This window comes from Myotis yumanensis, unplaced genomic scaffold, assembly GCF_028538775.1.
Source record: "Myotis yumanensis isolate MYYU_CA2020_CCGP unplaced genomic scaffold, mMyoYum1.0.hap1 SCAF_22, whole genome shotgun sequence".
In the NCBI taxonomy this organism is placed as follows: Eukaryota; Metazoa; Chordata; class Mammalia; order Chiroptera; family Vespertilionidae; genus Myotis; species Myotis yumanensis.
Window position 1 is genome coordinate 6,804,141 of NW_027223773.1, and position 20,091 is coordinate 6,824,231.

General features: G+C 45.0%; 1 protein-coding gene across 1 annotated transcript in view; it reads left to right on the forward strand.

The window, feature by feature from the left end:
• Window positions 1–2,558: 2,558 nt before the first annotated feature.
• Window positions 2,559–20,091, forward strand: part of DUSP10 (dual specificity phosphatase 10) — a 112,942-nt gene continuing 95,409 nt past the window's right edge. The window contains exon 1 of the mRNA XM_070401310.1: window positions 2,559–2,599. The gene's annotated coding sequence lies outside the window, so the exon portion shown is untranslated. The remainder of the gene's footprint in view (window positions 2,600–20,091) is intronic.

Below are 20,091 nucleotides of genomic sequence, written 5' to 3' on the forward strand. Positions count from 1 at the left end.
TCCTGTGGCTGACACAGAAGTCCCTGCAGCTTGCTCGCCCGGGGCAGAGAGGGATAGAAACTAGCTCCCAGATGCAGGATGACGTAATGGCGAAAACCCGCCATCGGAATCTGAGTCGGGAGCTCAGGAGACCCAAATTCTTCGCCTTGGAATTGGCCGCCGTGCCTAGCGTTTTGAGGAGCTGCATGGCCGATCCAGCTCCCCAAGGGACTCGTATTTCAGACCCTTTGTCTGACTGATGGTGAGGTTTAGATATTTGCTCTGGGCTTTGGAGTGCCCTTCAACTTGATCTTCCATGTCATTCATTTGGGTCTCCGCTGTCTACTCAAATCCCCTAAATTCTCATATTTCCTTTCTTCCTCCCTCTTGCTCCTCATCCTCCTACTTGCTGTCTCCCTTTCCTTCTCCTTCTCTCTCCCCACTCTCCAATGACATCTGTCCCCTGAGGCACTCCGTTTCATTCGGGCCATTATTTTGGGGGGTCAGCTGGCTCTTCCTCTCTCTGTACCCCCTTCGGTATATACTTAAGGGCCTGGGGTGCTTGAAGCAGCAGCCCAACACAGGATGGAGAGGGTGTCCATGCTCCCCTGAGCTTGATTTTTTACTCACTTACCTGATGCTCACCCATGTGGGCAGGTCGCCCATTAGCACTTATTAGAACGTTGGCACCGACAAATGAATCAAACTAGCCCTGTGCCGCCTACTTACTAGTAAGTGAATCATTGGTCAGAGAAAACGGGACTCAAATAGTGAGGTAGGGAGGAACAAGCCTAGAGGCAGTGTGTACGGAGATTCAGACAAGCTAAGAGTAGCAGGGGGGATGCGGGCCGGTAAGCAGGAAAGGAGGTGTTACTGATGATAAACTTGATCACTGTGCCCAGGATGGCTGCAGGAGTTTGAGTTGTTTCAAAGAGAAAGAAGACTAGCACCAACAGTGGCTAAAAGCTTGGGCCTGGAAGAGATGACTGGGGATTACTTAACCCCGTGCCCTGTCCCCAGATAAGAAATTACCTGTGTTGTCTTGGCTGGTGTGGCTCAGTTAGTTGAGTGTTGTCCCATGCACTGAGAGGTCTCCGGTTTGATTCCCCAGTCAGGGCACATGCCTGGGTTTCAGGCCTGATCCCAGTAGGGGGCATGCAGGAGGCAGCCGATCCATGCCTCCCTGTCCCTGTCCCTTTCCCTGTCCCTTTCCCTGTCCCTTTCCCTGTCCCCCTCCCTCTCCCCCTCCCTCTCCCCCTCCCTCTCCCCCTCCCTCTCCCTCTCCCCCTCCCTCTCCCCCTCCCTCTCCCTCTCCCTCCCCCTCTCCCTCCCCCTCCCCTCCTTCTCCCTCTTAAAAGAAAATCAGTAAAAACATATTTAAAAACAAAGAAATTGCCTGTGTCTGCTAAAAGAGGAAATTAGGTTATCTGCCATTTACTGAGTACCCACTATGTGCCAGATGTTACTTCTAAAGCTCATGAGAACCCTGAAAAATAAACATAGCGGTCTCCATTCTCTGCGAGAACCTGCAGCTCAGAGCAGTATTTTGTCCAGAGCCACCCAGTAGAGCTTAGGTTTCTCCAATCCCATGGCTGATATCCTTTCCACTCTACCATAGGCCTATCCATGGCCAATCTTCAGACACAAGGGACAGGGCTTACTAACATTTTCACCGACTCTGCAGAGAGCCAATAAGATTGCTACCAAGGAGGATGCTTGCATTGGACAGAAAGCTCCTCTACGCCAGTGGTTCTCAACCTTCCTGATGCCACGACCCTTTAATACAGTTCCTCATGTTGTGGTGACCCCCAACCATAAAATTATTTTCGTTGCTACTTCATAACTGTCATTTTGCTACTGTTAATGAATCCTAATGTAAATATCTGATATGCAGGATGTATTTTCATTGTTACAAATTGAACATCATTAAAGCATAGTGATGAATCACAAAAACAATATGTAATTATATATGTGTTTTCTGATGGTCTTAGGCGACCCCTGTGAAAGGGTCGTTCGACCCCCAAAGGGGTCGCGACCCACAGGTTGAGAACCGCTGCTCTACGCCCAATACAAGTCTCTCTTTCATTATGTTCTCATTGAAGATAAAGCCCAACTGATTGGCATTCTTTCTTTGCTTCCTCTTCGTAAAGATATACTTCTGGGTCTTGGCGTGGGGGAAATAAACTTCTGGCTTTAATTGCTCAGAGAAATTGAGCCTGCCCATTGAGACCCCTCATAGCAGCACCCCCACAATGTCCTCCAATCCCTCCTGTCCCCCCCATACTACTTAGTCTGTTTGTATGTTACCTGTATGATGACACTTGCATTACTTTACTTTGTAGCAGAGTAATTTATCTACTAGACTAATTGCCTCTATTAAGTAGAGACCGAGTCCTCCTAATGTAGCAAGATAATTTGCAGTGAGATTAATTTCTGTGTTGTTCTTGCTGATGTAAGTTTATTCCCCTTTTGTAGCCTAAGAAGGTACCCACTGCTTTTTATTATCACACTAACATAGTTATTACTGGCTTTTGTGTTACAGGGACCAAAGCTGATGCCACCAGACCCCAGACAACACTCTCTAAGGAGGCCGTGGTGACTGGAAGCCTCGCCTACACAGGTGAGAGATAAGATTTCCAGGGATGGAGGAAGCCCAGGGCTGGAGATGAATAGAATCTGCTAGAAGGGGGTGGGGGAAGGCGCTCTCTGGAGAAGAGGCAGGTTCCGCAGGTTGTGTAAGGGTTAAGGCCTAACCCCCGGCTCCCAGGAGAGACCCTGAGGAGAGGGACTGAGAGATGCTGGGCACGAGGTAAGTGGCTATTTTCGTGCCCTGGTTTGGCAGAGGCCAGCAGAGCTGTCTACCTTCGGAGGACAGTGAGCACGCTGGCCGTAATTCGTGTGGACTAGAGGTCAAAGTTCCCTTCCAGAACACTGGGCTGCTTTAGACCCCGAGACCCGCTTTAGACTCTACTATGACCCTGAGATTAAAAAGCAGCAGCAGCCTCCCCCAAACATGTCATGACACAGATTCAGTTTTGCACTTGGCTCAACCAGTGCGGGTTTAGCACAGACCGAATTGGATTTAAAACAAATGAAAGGATTTTATAATGATCCTAGAAGAAAATAACAAAGCAGAATGCCAGACCTAATATCCTCCTCTTTCCCAAGCCCTATGTTCACTGTCACACTGCTTCTCTGGCTCATTACGCTGCTCAGTCTATGAGTTTCTGTCTCAGCGTCCTGGGACCAACTCAAGTTTGGTGATTTGCTAGAAGGACTCACTTAATACCTGCAGTTAAGGTTTGTTACAGCCAAGATTCATGGCAAAAGCAGCAGGAAGAGGAGACACTTTGGGTGGAGTCCAGAGATGTCAGATAGAGGCTTCTGAGTTTTTCTCCAGCTGTGGCCACACAGTATATGATCCTTTTCTAGACGTTTGTAGAACGTCTTTGCCCAGGGAAGCCCATTCCTGCCTCAGGATCTGAAGCTTTTATGAAGGGCTGGTCCCATAGGCACATACTTCTATGCAGCTAGCCATGGTAACCACAACTCAGGACCCCAACAGTGAAACCAGATACATCACGACTCTTGCTAAATGGTCTTGACTAGCATTTCCCTTTATCCCGGCGCACACAACATCATAATCAGTAGCATGAAGGACAACAGGAGTTGCCCAAGGGTCAGACTGGGTTCCGGGCTTCCCTAGAGAAGTCCCCCGATTCAAGCTCAGTCCCCCAGGCACCCTCTTCCTCCCATGTTTTCTTCTCAGCTCAGAGGACAGGTCATGCCTGTAGCTTTTGCGACCTTCTTCCCACTTCCTTTTGCATTTCCTTTGATTTTGGTGTTTTAAAATTTTAACTTTTTTCTAAAATTTCTCTTTCCTGTTCCCTCTCATAATTATCTTTTTTTTTTTTTTTTTTTTTTAATGGAGAGCCAATAGATTGCCTCTCACTCTAGGGATTTTACAACATAGATGTGGCTGCTGCTTGCAAAGGTGTGTAATATAGGGGTGTCCGTGACCTTTAGGGTGGGCCAGGCCCCAGCACCAGGAAACCTAAAAGCCAAAAAGAATACTTTAGAATTTGCCGGTCTCTCCCTCAGGAATTCTTTTTTTTTTTTTTTTTTTATGGTGAGATCTCTTTCAAAGGGGCTTCAAAAATAATTTTAAAAGTCTTGCTTGCAGTCTCTGAAATCTAGTCAATGAAATGGATCCAAAAATATAAAGCTTAGAAACAGAACAAGTTTCTTTTCGGTCGGTGTGAGGGGGAGAGAAGGCAGTGTACTTAGAGCATCAGTGTGTCATGAACTTGGCCCTATTTTTTTTTTTTTTTTTTTTTTTTTTTTTTATTTTCCTCTTAAAGTATTACAAAGGGTATTACATAAGTATCCTTTTTCCCCCCCCCGCCCTTGACAAACCACTACCCTCCCTTACCCCCCAGTGTCTTATGTCCATTAGTTATGCTTATATGCATGCATACAAGTCCTTCGGTTGATCTCTTACTCCCCTCCCTCCTGCCCCCCAACTCTCTCTGGCCTTCCCACTGCAGTTTGACAATCAGTTTGAGGCAGCTCTGCCTCTGTATCTATTATTGTTCAAAAGTTTGTAATGGTCTTTATTATCCATGAATGAGTGAGATCATGTGGTATTTTTCCTTCATTGACTGGCTTGTTTCACTTAGCATAATGCTCTCCAGTTCCATCCATGATGTTGCAAATGGTAGGAGTTCCTTCTTTTTAACAGCAGCATAGTATTCCATCGTGTAGATGTACCACAGTTTTCTAATCCATTCATCTACTGATGGGCACTTAGGCTGTTTCCAGATCTTAGCTATGGTGAATTGTGCTGCTATGAACATCTGGGTGCCTATATCCTTTCTGATAGGTGTTTCTGGTTTCTTGGGATATATTCCTAGTAGTGGGATCACAGGGTCAAATGGGAGTTCCATTTCCAATTTTTTGAGGAACCTCCATACTGCCTTCCATAGTGGCTGCACCAGTCTGCATTCCCACCAGCAGTGCACAAGTGTTCCTTTTTCTCCACATCCTCTCCAGCACTTGTCGTTTGTTGATTTGTTGATGATGGCCATTCTGACAGGTGTGAGATGGTACCTCATTGTTGTTTTGATTTGCATCTCTCGGATGATTAGTGACTTTGAGCATGTTTTCATATGTCTCTTGGCTTTCTGAATGTCCTCTTTTGAAAGGTGTCTATTTAGATCCTTTGCCCATTTTTTGATTGGATTGTTTATCTTCTTTTTGTTAAGTTGTATGAGTTCCCTATAAATTTTGGAGATTAAGCCCTTATCCGATATGACGTTGGCAAATATGTTTTCCCACGAGGTGGGTTTTCTTGTTGTTTTGTTGATGGTTTCTTTTGCTGTGCAGAAGCTTTTTATTTTGATGTAGTCCCATTTGTTCAGTTTCTCTTTAGTTTCAACTGCCCTAGGAGCTGTATCAGTGAAGAAATTGTTTTGGCATATGTCTGAGATTTTGTTGCCTTTGTATTCTTCTAGAATTTTTATGGTTTCCTGTCGTACATTTAAGTCCTTTATCCATTTTGAGTTTATTCTTGTGTATGGTGTAAGTTGGTGGTCTAGTTTCATTTTCTTGCATATGTCTGTCCAATTTTCCCAACACCATTTATTGAAGAGACTATCTTGGCTCCATTGTATGTTCATGCCTCCTTTGTCAAAAATTAATTGAGCATATTGGTTCGGGCTAATTTCTGGACTCTCTATTCTATTCCACTGATCTATATGTCTGTTCTTGTGCCAGTACCAGGCAGTTTTGAGAACAGTGGCTTTGTAATACAGCTTGATATCTGGCATTGAGATCCCACCTACTTTGTTCTTTCTCAGGATCGTTGCAGCTATTCGGGGTCTTTTTTTATTCCAGATGAATTTTTGGAGAGTTCGTTCTAGATCTTTGAAGAAGGCCATTGGTATTTTAATGGGAAGTGCGTTGAATGTATAGATTGCTTTGGGTAGTATGGACATTTTAATGATGTTGATTCTACCAATCCAAGAACATGGTATGTTCTTCCATCTGTTTATGTCTTCCTCTATCTCTTTTTTCAACGTCCTGTAGTTTTCTGAGTAGAGGTCTTTAACCTCTTTAGTTAAGTTTATTCCTAGGTATCTTAATTTTTTTGGTGCGATGGTAAATGGGATTGTTTTTCTGATCTCCCTTTCTGAAAGTTCACTGTTGGTGTATAGAAATGCCTCAGATTTCTTGGGGTTAATTTTGTATCCTGCTACATTGCCAAATTCATGTATTAAGTCTAGTAGCTTTTTGATGGAGTCTCTAGGGTTTTGTATGTATAATATCATGTCATCTGCAAATAAGGACAGTTTTACTTCCTCTTTTCCAATTTGGATGCCTTTTATTCCTTCTTCTTGCCTAATTGCAATGGCTAATACTTCCAGTACTATGTTGAACAGGAGTGGTGAGAGTGGGCATCCCTGTCTTGTTCCTGTTCTTAGGGGAAATGGTGTTAGTTTTTGTCCATTGAGTATGATGTTGGCAGTGGGCCTGTCATATATGGCTTTTATTATGTTGAGGTATGATCCTTCTATTCCCACCTTTCTGAGAGTTTTTATCAAAAATGGGTGTTGGATTTTGTCGAATGCTTTTTCTGCATCAATTGATATGACCATGTGGTTTTTTTCTTTCAATTTGTTTATGTGATGTATCACATTTATTGATTTACGGATGTTGTACCATCCTTGCATCTCTGGGATGAATCCTACTTGGTCATGGTGTATGATCCTTCTGATGTACTGCTGGATCCGATTTGCTAAGATTTTGTTGAGGATTTTGGCATCTATGTTCATGAGGGATATTGGCCTGTAATTCTCTTTCATTGTGATGTCTTTACCTGGTTTTGGTATTAGGGTGATGCTGGCTTCATAGAATGAGCTTGGAAGCGTTCCTTCCTCTTGAATTTTTTGTAGTAGTCTGAGGAGGGTAGGTTTTAGTTCTTCCTTGAATGTTTGGTAGAACTCCCCTGTGAAGCCGTCTGGCCCTGGGCTTTTGTTTGCTGGAAGCTTTCTGATGACTGCTTCAATTTCTTCCATAGTTATTGGCCTATTGAGGTTTTTAGATTCTTCCTGATTGAGTTTTGGAATGTTGTATTTTTCTAGGAATTTGTCCATTTCCTCCAGGTTGTCCAGTTTGTTGGAGTAGAGTTGCTCGTAGTATTGTTTAACAATCATTTGTATTTCTGTGGGGTCTGTTGTTATTTCGCCTCTATCATTTCTGATTTGGTTTATTTGGGACCTCTCTCTTTGCTTCTTGGTGAGCCTGGCTAGGGGTTTGTCAATCTTGTTTATCCTTTCAAAGAACCAGCTCTTGGTTTCATTGATTTTCTGTATTGTTTTTTTGGTCTCTATTTCATTGATTTCTGCTCTAATCTTTATTATCTCCTTCCTTCTGCTCACTCTGGGGTTTTCTTGTTGCTCTCTTTCTAATTCTTTGAGTTGTAGAGTTAGATGATTGACTACCATTTTTTCTTGTTTTTTGAGATAGGCCTGTAGAGCTATAAACTTCCCTCTCAGGACTGCTTTCATTGTGTCCCAGAGGTTTTGGATTGTTGTGTTTTCATTGTCATTAGTGTCCAGGATGTTTTTAATTTCTTCTTTGATGTCATCGGTAACCCAATCAATATTTAATAACATGCTATTCAGCTTCCAAGTGTTTGAGTATTTTGGGTTGTTTTTATTGTAGTTTATTTCTAACATTATGCCATCGTGGTCTGTGAAGAAGCTTTTTATGATTTCAATCTTCTTGAATTTGTGGAGACTTTGCTTGTGACCCAATATGTGGTCTATTTTTGAATATGTCCCATGAGCACCTGAGAGGAATGTATATTCCGCAGCTGTGGGGTGAAGTGTTCTGAAGATGTCAATTAAGTCCATCTGATCTAGTGAGTCATTTAGGATTGCTGTTTCTTTGCTGAGTTTTTGTCTAGCGGATTTATCCAGTGATGTCAGTGGTGTATTAAAGTCCCCTACTATGATTGTATTGTTGTCGATCTCTCCCCTGATATCTTCCAGAAGTTTTCTTATGTATGTGGGTGCTCCTGCATTGGGTGCATATATGTTTACCAGGGTTATATCTTCTTGTTGTATTGATCCCTTTAGTATTATGAAGTGGCCTTCCTTATCTCTGGTTATGGCCTTCACTTTGAGATGTACTTTGTCAGATATAAGTATTGCTACCCCAGCTTTCTTTTCCTTTCCATTTGCGTGAAAGATATTTTTCCATCCCTTCACTTTCAGTCTGTGTGAGTCCCTTCTAATGAGGTGGGTCTCTTGTAGACAGCAGATGTATGGGTCATGTTTTTTTATCCATTCAGCCACTCGATGTCTTTTGGTTGGAGCATTTAGTCCATTTACATTTAAAGTTATTATTGAAAGGTATTTGTTTGTAGCCATTTCTTTTTGTGTGTGTGTGTGTGGCTGTTTTCTTTCTGAGCTTGATATTTCTTCTTTTTACACCAGTCCCTTTAGCATTTCTTGCATGGCTGGCTTGGTGGTGATAAACTCCCTTAGCCCTTTTTTGTCTGTGAAGCTTCTTATTTCCCCTTCAATTTTGAATGATAGCCTTGCTGGATAGAGTATTCTTGGATTCAGTCCTTTGCTTTGCATCACTTTGTAGATTTCCGTCCATTCTTTTCTGGCCTGATGTGTTTCTGTTGAGAAATCATTTGATAATCTAATGGGAGATCCCTTGTATGTTACTTTCCGTCTCTCTCTTGCAGCCTGTAAGATTCTCTCTTTATCCTGAACATTTGCCATGGTAATTATGATGTGTCTTGGTGTGGGTCTTTTCGGGTTCACCTTGTTTGGGACTCTCTGGGCTTGTGTGACTTTTTTCTTCCCCACCTCAGGGAAGTTTTCTGATATTATTTCTTCGAATAGGTTTTCTAATCCATGTTCATCTTTCTGTTGTTCTGGCACCCCTATTATTCGTATGTTGTTTCGTTTCATGTTGTCCCAAAGCTCCCTTAGGCTCTCCTCCTGTCTTTTAATTTTTTTCTCCATTTGCCGTACAGTTTGAGTGTGTTTTGCTTCCTTGTCTTCTAATTCACTAATTCGGTCCTCCGCTTCTCCCAGTCTACTGTTGATACTTTCAATGGAGTTTTTTATTGAAGCTATGTCACTCTTCATTTCTTCTTGGGACTTACTTAAGTTGTTGATTTTTTCATCTGTTTCTTCTAGCTTCTTGCATAAGTAGTTGAGTTTTTCATCTGTTTCTTCTTGCTTCTTGAACATGTGGTGCATGTACTCTAGGAACCTTATTCTGAATTCTTTTTCCGTCATGTTGCATATCTCTGTCTCACTTAGCTGCTTTTCTGGCGAGTCCTCCTTTTCTTTCCTTTGGGGGTTTCTTTGCCTACCCATGTTTGATCTCGCTGACATATGTAGATGTTGAGGTGTTCAGTGGCTGCTCCCTGGGTGGCAGGGGCTCCTTGGGTTGTGGTTGCTGCTCAGACGGTTGCGGTAGCAGCTGCTTTCCAGTTGGCAGCAGCTCCTCTGGTGGGTGTTGTTCACAGCTGTGTTGGCTCTTCTGGCTGGTGGGGGGAGGCTTCACGTACAGTTGCTGTTCCACAGACAGAGGGTGTGGTGATCAGGAGGCTGTGGTGATCAGGAGGCTGCGGTGATCAGGGGGCTGCTGTTGCTTGGATCTGCTGCGTTGATTTAAAGGCACAAAATACAACAGAGCAAGGCACAACGTACCAGGCACTGAACACAAGTATATTCACAATATTAATAACTCCAAATAAAGGTGACCACCCGAATTAAGAGAATTAGGGGATAAGGGAGAAAGAAGAGAAGAAGATAAAAGAGAGAACAGAAAAGAAAAATAAGAAAAAAACAAACAAAAAAGGAGTGCAAAAATAGAATTGGGAAAAAAGAGGGGGGAAAAAAAGAGAGCGAAAAAAGAGAATGAAGTAGAAGTGGGGAAGAGACTCCCCGTATGAGGAGCAAACTCCAATAGAACTGCCACTAATCTCAACAAATTCCAGCAACAGATCCCTGGAGATGAATGCAAACTACAAACCACCAATAATATCCAGAGGGGTAAGGGAAAACAGAAGCACAAAAATAGCTGGGGTGGGGTGGGGGAGGGAAGGGAAAAACCAGCAGAAAAAAAAAAGAAAAAGAAAAAGAAAAAGAAAAACAACCTCACAACCAGTCCTAAAAAAGAAGAAAAAACACAAAACAAAACAAACAAACAAATTAAAAAGAAAAAAAAAAAAAAAAAAGCCCAATATATTCAACAATCAAGAAAACAATAGAAAGATAAGAGAGAAAAAAAAATGGTTGGAAAGTGAAGAAGGATAAAGAATAGGTGTATAAGGATTTAGAGCAGTAGATTGGAAATAGGATATATAAGTAGGGTGGAATTAGACAGGGGGTAAAAAGAGGGAATTGGGAAAGTCTGGAGCAGGAATAGGGTAAGAGAAACAGGACACCAAAAGGGGAAAAGTAAGGAAGAGGGTTTTAGCAAAGAGGTGGAATTGAGATAGGGAAAATTAATGCTAAAGGAACGATGAAAATAGAATGGAGAACACTAATCCCAAAAGAAAATAAAGAGAAAATAAAATGGCACTTTAAAAAATGGTAAAATGGTAGGAGTAATAATACTGGTTAAAAATAAAAATGTGGTAATTGAAAGGGTAAAATCAGGTGATGGAAAAAGAAGAAAAAGAGAAAAAAAAAAATTGGTTTCTTAGTAAAAAGGTGAAAAAATTAAAAAGAAAAAGAAAAAGAAAAAATTTGCAGTAGTGATGGTCTTTCGGTTCTTCTACTCTTCAGCCTGGTTCGCCTTGGTCCTGCCAGGTATTTAGGAGAGTGTTGCCTGCATTACACTGTTCCTCCGTGTTGTAAATCACAGTCCTGATTTTAAAGCAGGCCGTATTTGTGATCCAGTCTGCCTTAATTTGTATTCCCCTAAGAGTCAGTTTGTGGCTCAACCTCTGGGTGGCAGTGTTTTTGGGTTGGCCTCTGAGGCTATACAGCTTCTCTATCCTTTTTTAATCCTTACCCTGCTCTGTGTTGTTGGTGGGACTGAAAATCCCTCTATAGGCCAGACCCTGGTAACTCCCAGGGACTAATCAGCTTGTTTTAGTCCTTTATCTCATACAGGGTGGAATCTGGGTGTGGCTGTGCTCCTTGCCTGGGGGGCTGGGGGGAGGAATTCCACCCTCTGGAGGAATGGCTGCCCCAGTCCTGGGCCCAGGGGGGTCTCAGCACTCAATTCGCTGCCACCTCCTCCGGCTCCCCCTCTTTCCTCAGCCTCTCCCCAGATTCCCCTCGTCTGCACCTTCACCCTCTCTTCAGCACAGGTGAGTGTCTGTATCCGAACTGTCCTATGAGCAGGGTTCAGTGAAAACAAAGAAACAGACAAACGCCGGCCGGCCGCGGAAACGCTCCTCTTACCGGTCTGGGAAACGCTCCTCTTACCAGCACTGCATGGTCTGGGAAACGCTCCTCTCTTATGGGCACTGCACGGTCTGATCAGTTCCTCAGGATGCCCCCTTTAGTCTCAGTTCTCCGCAATCACAAAATCCAAATCTCAAATCTCCTGGCGCCAGCAAACCCGCGGAACTCCTTACCCTGGTCAGGGTCTGTGTCTGTCCCAAGAGACGCGGCTGTCTGCCATGCGGTCTCCCTCCGACCCTCTGGGCTCAGGTCTGGCAAACTTTCCTGCCCAGATCCCTGGTTTTTAACCTTTCCAGGGGAGGTCTGCCCTTCCAGGCTGCAAGCCGTCTCACCAGCTGAGTAAATTTGCCAATTCGGGGTGGGTGTTATTAGTTTCAGCTGCTTACTCCGTTTGCTCCGGGACAAGACCTGGGACGCGTCTGCCTATATCGCCGCCATCTTCTGAACTTGGCCCTATTGCATAGTCCCAACGAAAATTATTCAAAGTATGCTTACAATTTATCCCTGAAGTTCAAGGCAAATAGAATAATCTCTGGTCCCAATTTGGTTTGTTTTTCTGAAAGAAAAAAAAAAAAGAGGAAGAAGAACAGATAATAGGATCCTTATTAACTTAAGGAGGATATTCTGTAAATATATTTTCCTACCATCACCACCTCACCCCTCAAACATATTCCAACACATTGCATTTGAATCTCGATCTTTCTAAACCAACACTGGACACAGCATTTTCATTTGAGAACACATATCTTCACTTTAGTTAACTCACCACCTCTCCTAAATGAGAATTCTTTATACAGAATAATTACAATTTTTTCCCCCATCTAAATCCTGGACTTCCAAGACAGGAAGTCACAAAGGTTCCTCTTGCCCGCTGTAACCTGTTCATTGATCAGATGTTCAGTGGAGTGGGCCTCGGTAGGCTTTCTTGCCATGAAACTGCCTTCACCATCATCAGACAGTTACTTAGAGAAAACAGATTTTGTATCCACCAGGAGCTGGAGGCAACATGGCAGAGTAGGGGGATGAACTTTTGAACCCCACAGATCTGGGGGTTCCCGCTGTGCAATTGACTAGCAGTGTTTCCATGGGCCAGTGTCCTTAGCTTCTATGAACTCAAATTTCTTCCTTTGTAAAATGGATATAATGATAACTATTTCATCACTCGTGGCAGGGATTCAGTTACACACACAAATACATGTATAGGAAGCTTTCGCCCAATGCCTGGCCCAGACAAAGTGGTCAGTATTGCCAGCTGTTACTATATAAAGATGGAATGGGGTGCAAAGGATGAGAAAATATGGTTCCCACTTTTAAGACATCTCTCGTTTCGTTCAGGGGTCAAAACCAACATCCCCAAAGCCTGGTGAACACGGAAGGATGGTTTTGAAACACATGCTAAATTATGTGATTCAGTTTGTCTGGATTATGGGATTTGCATATCTGTTAGTGAGATCTGCATATTGATGCATACCAAAGCTGCATGGCAATGCAGCATCTTCTGTGGGTACTAAACACAAAATTAACCATATTTATACAAGTGAAATGCAGTGTGCTAATTGAATTTATTACCAATGATAAGTTAAATACAAAAATACATCATGTATTTTTCATTCCAATTCGAGTATGCGCAAGTATTCTGCCACCCGACGGGAGGGAGGAGGACCATTCTTTCCTGTGTAATTTCGGGGTAAGCGCTGATTCCGTGTTGAGGGCATTTCTAGGCGGAGGAAGTAGGAGAAGCTCATTTGCAGGTCTCTCCTTGGCCTGCAGTGAATGTTGTGCTGTTGGTCACAGCTCCCGAGAAGGGGTTACAGACAAAGGGCAAAACTGCAAACCAGTCTAAAAACCCCAGACTGCGCGCACCTTCTTCCTAAATTCGGACTCTCTTTTCTAAGTGAGTTTTTGTTGGGTGAGGAGAGTTCAGGGAACACATTCATCAAATGCTGTTCCAAGAACATGCCACCCTGCCCATAATTTCAGAAAAACAAACCTCAGTGAGGAGCAGGTATAAAATATTATAGGCAAGGTCAAGGCCATAAGAGTCTCTTGCAGAGCCCTCGTATACTCATCAAGCTGAGGGGAGTCATGGCAGGTCCCTGTTGGACAGGAAGGTCACTGTCTTGGGGCCTGGGACAAAGTATGGGATGGGGCCTACTGACTGTGCACGGTCAGACATATGCTGGGCTTTGACATTGGACTTTCATCAAGGGCCATAGCTCTATGTCCCTCTTCCCCCCCACCCTATTTTCTGACCCTGGAATGGGACATAGAATTCCACATTGAAATTTAGAATCAGAAACTCTTAGAGGGGACCTTAAGGATCATCCAATCCAAGGACATTTCTGAGGTTTGAGTCCCGTCTGCTCCATCATCCTAAGTAGTTGATCAGTTATTGTATATGAACAGCTGATAATGGGGAGTCAGTACCTTTACTGATGCAGACTTCTCTCTGAGGACGATGGATGCAAGTATTGAGCCACTTCTAGATTGGAAAGTTCTCCAGCGGGACTGTGACCTATTGACCTTTGTACCCACAACACCAAGTACAGAATATGACACGTTGTGTTTGTTGAATAATTAATAATTAATAATCTATAATAATAAAAGCGTAATATGCTAATTAGACTGGACAGCCGAATGACCTTCTGGACATCATTCCGGACATCCTTCTGGACAAAGCCGCTGTGGCGGGGACCAAGGCAGAGGCAGTTAGGGGCGATCAGGCAGGCAGGCAGAGGGGTTAGGGATGATGAGGCAGGCAGGTGAGTGGTTAGGGACGATGAGGCAGACAGGCAGAGTGATTAGGGGCCATCAGGCAGGCAGGCAGGCAAGTGGTTAGAAGCCAGCAGTCCCGGATTGTGAGAGGGATGTCCGACCGCCAGTTTAGGCCTGATCCTCCAGGACCCTGAGGGGTCCTGGGTATAGGCCGGGCTGTGGGACCGCCCCCCATGCACAGATTTTATGCACCGGGCCTCTAGTAGTAATAATAATAATAGCTAGCAGTATTGAGTGCTTACTATATACCAGGCCCTAGACTAACCACCTTCCCTGCATTGACTTCTTAAATCCTCAAAACAGCCCTTTGTGAGAAATATGCCTTTTACCCCTGTTTTTATCGAATAAAAACATGAGCCTCAGAGAGGCAAAGTAGATTGCTCCATGCTTGTCAAGGAAGGAAGAAAAACAGCATGTATTAAATCCTGCTCCTTGCCAGGTACTGACTTAGAGACTTCTGCCAAACAGTAGCTATTCATTCCTTAAAGCAGCTACTTCAACCCGTGTGCGTGCGTAGGAATTTTTAAAACATGCAGCACCTGACTGTTTAGTCAGGGGCACTGACCTCTCTTCCCTGAGATTGTCAAAGAAAAAAAAATAACAACAGCCAACACAACAATAGCCATCCAGTATGAACGAATCGAAATTATACCTATTTTTGTGTGTGTGTGTGTGTGTGTGTGTGCGCCGTAGAATGTTAGTAATTAGTTTATGTGTGCCATGAGATGGAAAATATTGAAAATCACTGCCTCGCAGTAAATCTAGGAGGTTGATACTTCTTGCCCCAACTTCTTATCAAAGAATGTCAGCCACTTGCTCAAAGCCACTGAGCTAGCAAGCTGGAAATGACCAGGGCGCCGAGAGGGGCAGTGAAGTGTGGAGGGAGGGAGTCCTCAGGAGGGGGAGGGAATCTCACTCTGGACTCCCCTCCTCATCGCCTAAGACTGCCTGATGCCTGGGCCCAGGGTAGAGGCCTTGCTGAGAGCTTAACCTTCCCTCCGTGGCCTAGAGGCCAGCCGTGGCCATTCGAGGATCGAAGACCCCAAGCCCCTTAGTAGACGTGCTTTCTGTAGATTATCTGGGTCTGACTCAGCATTGTTCACCAGCGGCTCGTTCCAGAATTCCTGGTATTTCAGTTACAAAGCAGAGGTGCTTTATTTTACTTCCTAATGCAAAGTGGGTTTTCTCTGAAGGCACACTTCCCAGGAGCTAGCAGCCTGCTCCTTCCTCGGCGGGGGGAGAGTAGCTCTGGGCAGGTGGGCAGGGCAGGGAGGGCCTTAGGAGTCTGGTTTGTCCTGCTGAGCTGAGAGGGACTCAGGTTCACCGTCACCTGGACAGGAGAGTGCATGGCCCTGTGGCTGGGCCTGTGCTTGTGTGGTTTTGCGGGGCAGGGGACGGTACGCTGCGGTGGCTGAGCTCAGGATTAAGCTCGGTGAGTGCACCCCAAGGCTGTAGCCTGGGATGGGGGTGCCCTCCGTCAACCAATGAAGAAGAAAGCATTGCTCCTTGTGTTCCTCTGAGTCTGTAATGTGGTTGGTTCTCCAGGAACAAACCAACCCAAACCACTACCCAAGTTGACACGCGACTGTTATTGTAATCCTAAAGCAAGCTATAGTAAACGCAGGAGGCATGTCCCGAAACTTTGAGCAGATGTGTGAACGACGCATTTTAACGAAGGACTGTGTGGCTCACTGAGCCGTGATGCGTGGGCCCTGCTGTTCTTCTTCTTTTTTAAAAAATATATTTTTTATTGATTTTTTCACAGAGAGGAAGGGAGAGGGATAGAGAGTTAGAAACATCGATGAGAGAGAAACATCGATCAGCTGCCTCCTGCACACGCCCTACTGGGGATGTGCACGCAACCAAGGTACATGCCCTTGGCTGGAATTGAACCCAGGACCCTTGAGTCCTCAGGCCGACACTCTATCCACTGAGCCAAACTGGTCAGGGCGGGCCCTGCTGTTCTTAATCCCCTCTGATGGTTGGAAAAACCCTTGTTCCAGCAGAAAGACCACTGAGAAATGTTGGCGTCTGCGTTCATGGTACGGCTTTCAGACACAGCAAACCTTGACTGCGTCCCCAGTTCTCTGTGTTTTTGTTCTTGGTCGTCCCCTGCGTGTCCTACGCTTTCTGTCCAATCCTCCTGCCAGGAAACTGGTCCAGGCCTCATCCCCACATAACCGTCTTCTGGAGAACCTCCTAGCAGGTCTTCCTGCTTTCCAGCTCCTGTCACCTTAGGTCAGGGGTGGGGAACCTTGTTCCTGCCAAGGGCCATTGGCTATGGATAACCTCATTCATGGGCCATACAAAAGTATTAACTTATAAATGAGCCTGCTGTATTTGGTCAAACATTTAATGACCTTGCCCCTAATGCCTTGGCGGGGCCAGACCAAATGATATCTTGGGCCTTATATGACCCTCGGGCCGGGCATTCCCCACCCCCGCCTTAAGTAATGCTGCTGTACAGATCCTTCCTGGAGAAGATGAAGGGGAAGATGATGTCACTTTCTAGGATCTAAGCTGTCTTATATTTGGCAGTGAAATGTTTTGGTATTTTATATAGATACTTAGAACTTCTATGAAATTTGGGAGCCCGTGAGGACATTATACACTGTGTTCAAACGGCTCTGAAATTTATATCCCAGCCATGCTTTATGGCCTGCGTGTCAGACCCATATTTCCAAATACCTTCCTTGACTGTTAGCGTGCTGAGCTCAACTGTATTTAAAGAGCCACGCGTAAATCTCAAACACAGCAGGTCCCAATGCATCATTCCTTAATCCTGTTTTCTTCCTCTGGTCTTCGATCCCAGTTAATGGTGTCACCATTCACTCTGTCCTCTAAACATCCAAATCAATCGTAGGTCCTCCCTTCCTTTCATCCCGTATAATCAAAGGACCAATGAACCCTATCGATTCCACCGCAGGCCTGTGTCTGCAATGTGGTCTTTCTCCTGTGGCTGATTTTTCGTTATAGCTTCTTCACCTTATACCTGCATTATTTCATGAGAATCCTGACTTATTTCTCTTCCCTCGCGTTCTCCCTTCTAGCGCAGTCTTCACTATGCTGCCAACATTAACTTGCTTCTGAAGAGCCTTCCCGAGGTCCTCATGACCTATAAAAAAATGTCTAGGAAAATGCGCTCCAAAGGGGAGTGCGGGGGGTGGGGGTTAGGGGTGGAGGGCGGGCAGGTAAGGGAACAGCTCCTTTCTCTTCTCCTTTCTACCCGTGTATCTACAGAGGAGACCATATAGACCATATAGATCTGTGTCTTTGCTCAGGATCAGACAAACTGTCTCACAGTGTATTAAGTCTGATGCTTGTATAAATGTGCCATTTTCTCCTCGCTCCTCTTATGCTCCCAGAACTACACTGAAGTTCAGACCCATCTAACACCCTAGATTTCCGGGTAGCAAATGCAGCAGGTACATGTAAGTGAGCCATAGCACATGTCTACAAAGGGGATCGCTTTTTCTCAGCCCTTCTGTATGAGCACATGCAGAAAACAAAAGGAGGCCATCTGGGGCTTGTTTATACTGGCCCTGGGACCGACCGCCTAGGAATTATGCACAGCCAATAATGACTAATAACCTACTTATTACTCATATAGCGTAATCACAGTAAATGCTCCGAGGCCCACATGCTATTTGCTTGTTTGGCTATGTGCACCACAGTCTCATGTCTGCCCAGTATGGCATCTCCCGTAGAAGAACTGTTAGCTTGCTGGACTAAACTATATTTAAAGAGCAGTCGATTCTATGAATTCTTTGCTCTTAATTTGTAGTTAAGTTCCAATGAAACCCCCTGTGTTATATTTAATCAAGTTAAATCAAGTGACTGTTGAGTTAGAAAAAAAAAAGAAACATGATTGTGTGGGACTCAGACTGTGGTTTGCACTGAACCTATTAGAGAAGGAGGTGGAGATGCTTGGAATTATAGAGCAGAAGTCAATACGTACTTGGTCAAGACTCACTGTTTGCCTGGGCATTGTGGAGATCTCAAAAAAATTATATAATAGGGTTTATGCCTGTAAGTATTGAGAACACGGGTGATCCTTGAATAATGTGGGGGGTAGGGTTATCAATAGATCTATCTATCCATCTATCTATCATCTGTCTTTCACTCTATCTATTTATCTGTTGATGGGTCTTTCTACCTAGCCTTTGTAGAAACAGTATCTACTTCATCTCAGATGGTGGGCTTTTAGAGTGAAAACATTCCTGTCAGTGGGCACAGTTCTAACCCCATATCACCAGGGGAAAGGGAGAACAATTCAAAATTCCTGGAATACAAGATGAGCAGGGGAAGTCATGAGGGTGATCCAAAAGTGACATTAGAGGTGGCAGAGGCCCAGAGACAGAGAAAGCAAGGAGAGAGACACATTCGGACAGCCCTAGGACCCAAGGGAAGAATGGCAACATCAAACCCAGGGCCAAGGAACATGAAACGCCAGTCCCCTAAATGCACAGGGGAACGCCAATGCCCGTGGCAAGATGGTGGGGTGGGCTTGATAGAAGCCTTCGACAGTTTCTAACGTAGTGGCTTGAAGAGGATGAAGGGAAAACATACCCTGCCAATATGATGCTGAGCCCAAGACTCCAACCTCTTATCCCTTTTAATTTTAAGAGAAAGTCTACTGTTTAAATCAGTGGGGAAAGACTTTTTCCAGAGCATCTGAGTTGCCTGCCAGGTAACATGCTTTTTTGTTTGTTTGTTTGTTTGTTTGAGGAGGTGCATGGTGAAACAGGGGTGACCATGTCTCCCAGCAATCCTGTCCCAGCTTAACCTTGGCCCCCAGTGATACACAACTAATTCGTCATCTTCTTCTCTGGATCCCATTGTTCCTTTCCTGTCACTCAAGCAGGAGAGGTTCCTTTTGGGGACGTAGGTGTCACTGACATTTCCTTGGCCTGCTGAACAAGGGAAAGCTACCCTTTCCTGTTGTACGGCGCCTCTCAACACCGCCTCCCTGAAATGATGCCACTGGCTTAGGGTAACTTCCGGCGCCATGGCGATGCGTTTCCAGGCAAGATGAATGCATATCCCACTTTGCCTGGCGGTATCTCATCTTTCAATGGGGTTAGTAGTCAGCAGAGCCTCGCCGTGTGAGACGGAATTGCATCTGTTTCCCTTCGTGGCCACCCCGAAGGCAAGGCAATATTTCCATCTCAGGGCCCAAGCTCGCCAGCCAATGGGGGAAGTGAGAACAAGCTGGGATCTGCTCGCTGATTCATTCGCAGCTGTCTGCACCACCTCACAGGCAGACCTGGCCTGCTTCACGATGAACCATGATGTTGGAAGGAGGGGAATCCAGCCGCTTGAGTCAGTCCCAGGTAGGCTCTGCAGGCAGCAGCCTCTGGGCGCTCCCTCCTCCGGACCGCACATGGAACTCTCAGTCTGGAAGTCGTTAGGGGATCATAAGCCCAGAACACCCTGAGGTCATCTTTGAAAGGCAACCTGATCCCAGAGCATGATCTGACTCTCACACGACTCTCCCAAACTACACGTGTATGGTTGACCCCCACAATATCAGCAGATGCACAGTCTTTTCACCATGGTGGTGGTTGGAATAGTCTTTGTGGCACCTAAACACACTTATGAGTCACTGCTGAGCTGAACGCCAACCTTGCTCAGCTGTTGATTGCAGCCTCCGGCTAGGCTTAGCTTTCCCAGTCTGTTTCCACAGAAGCCAGGGTTAAAGGGCCAGCTCCTTTCCCACACCCTGGACCCAACACAGATCTTACTCCGGGCATCCAGAGAGGCCCCTCCATGTGGAGGCCGGAGCTGCAGAGCACATGCCCCCACCTGAGCTCAGGTGACTACTGTGCGTCCCATCCATCAGCTGGCGCTTCTTTCAGTAGGAGACCAGGGAATCAGCGCTCTAGAC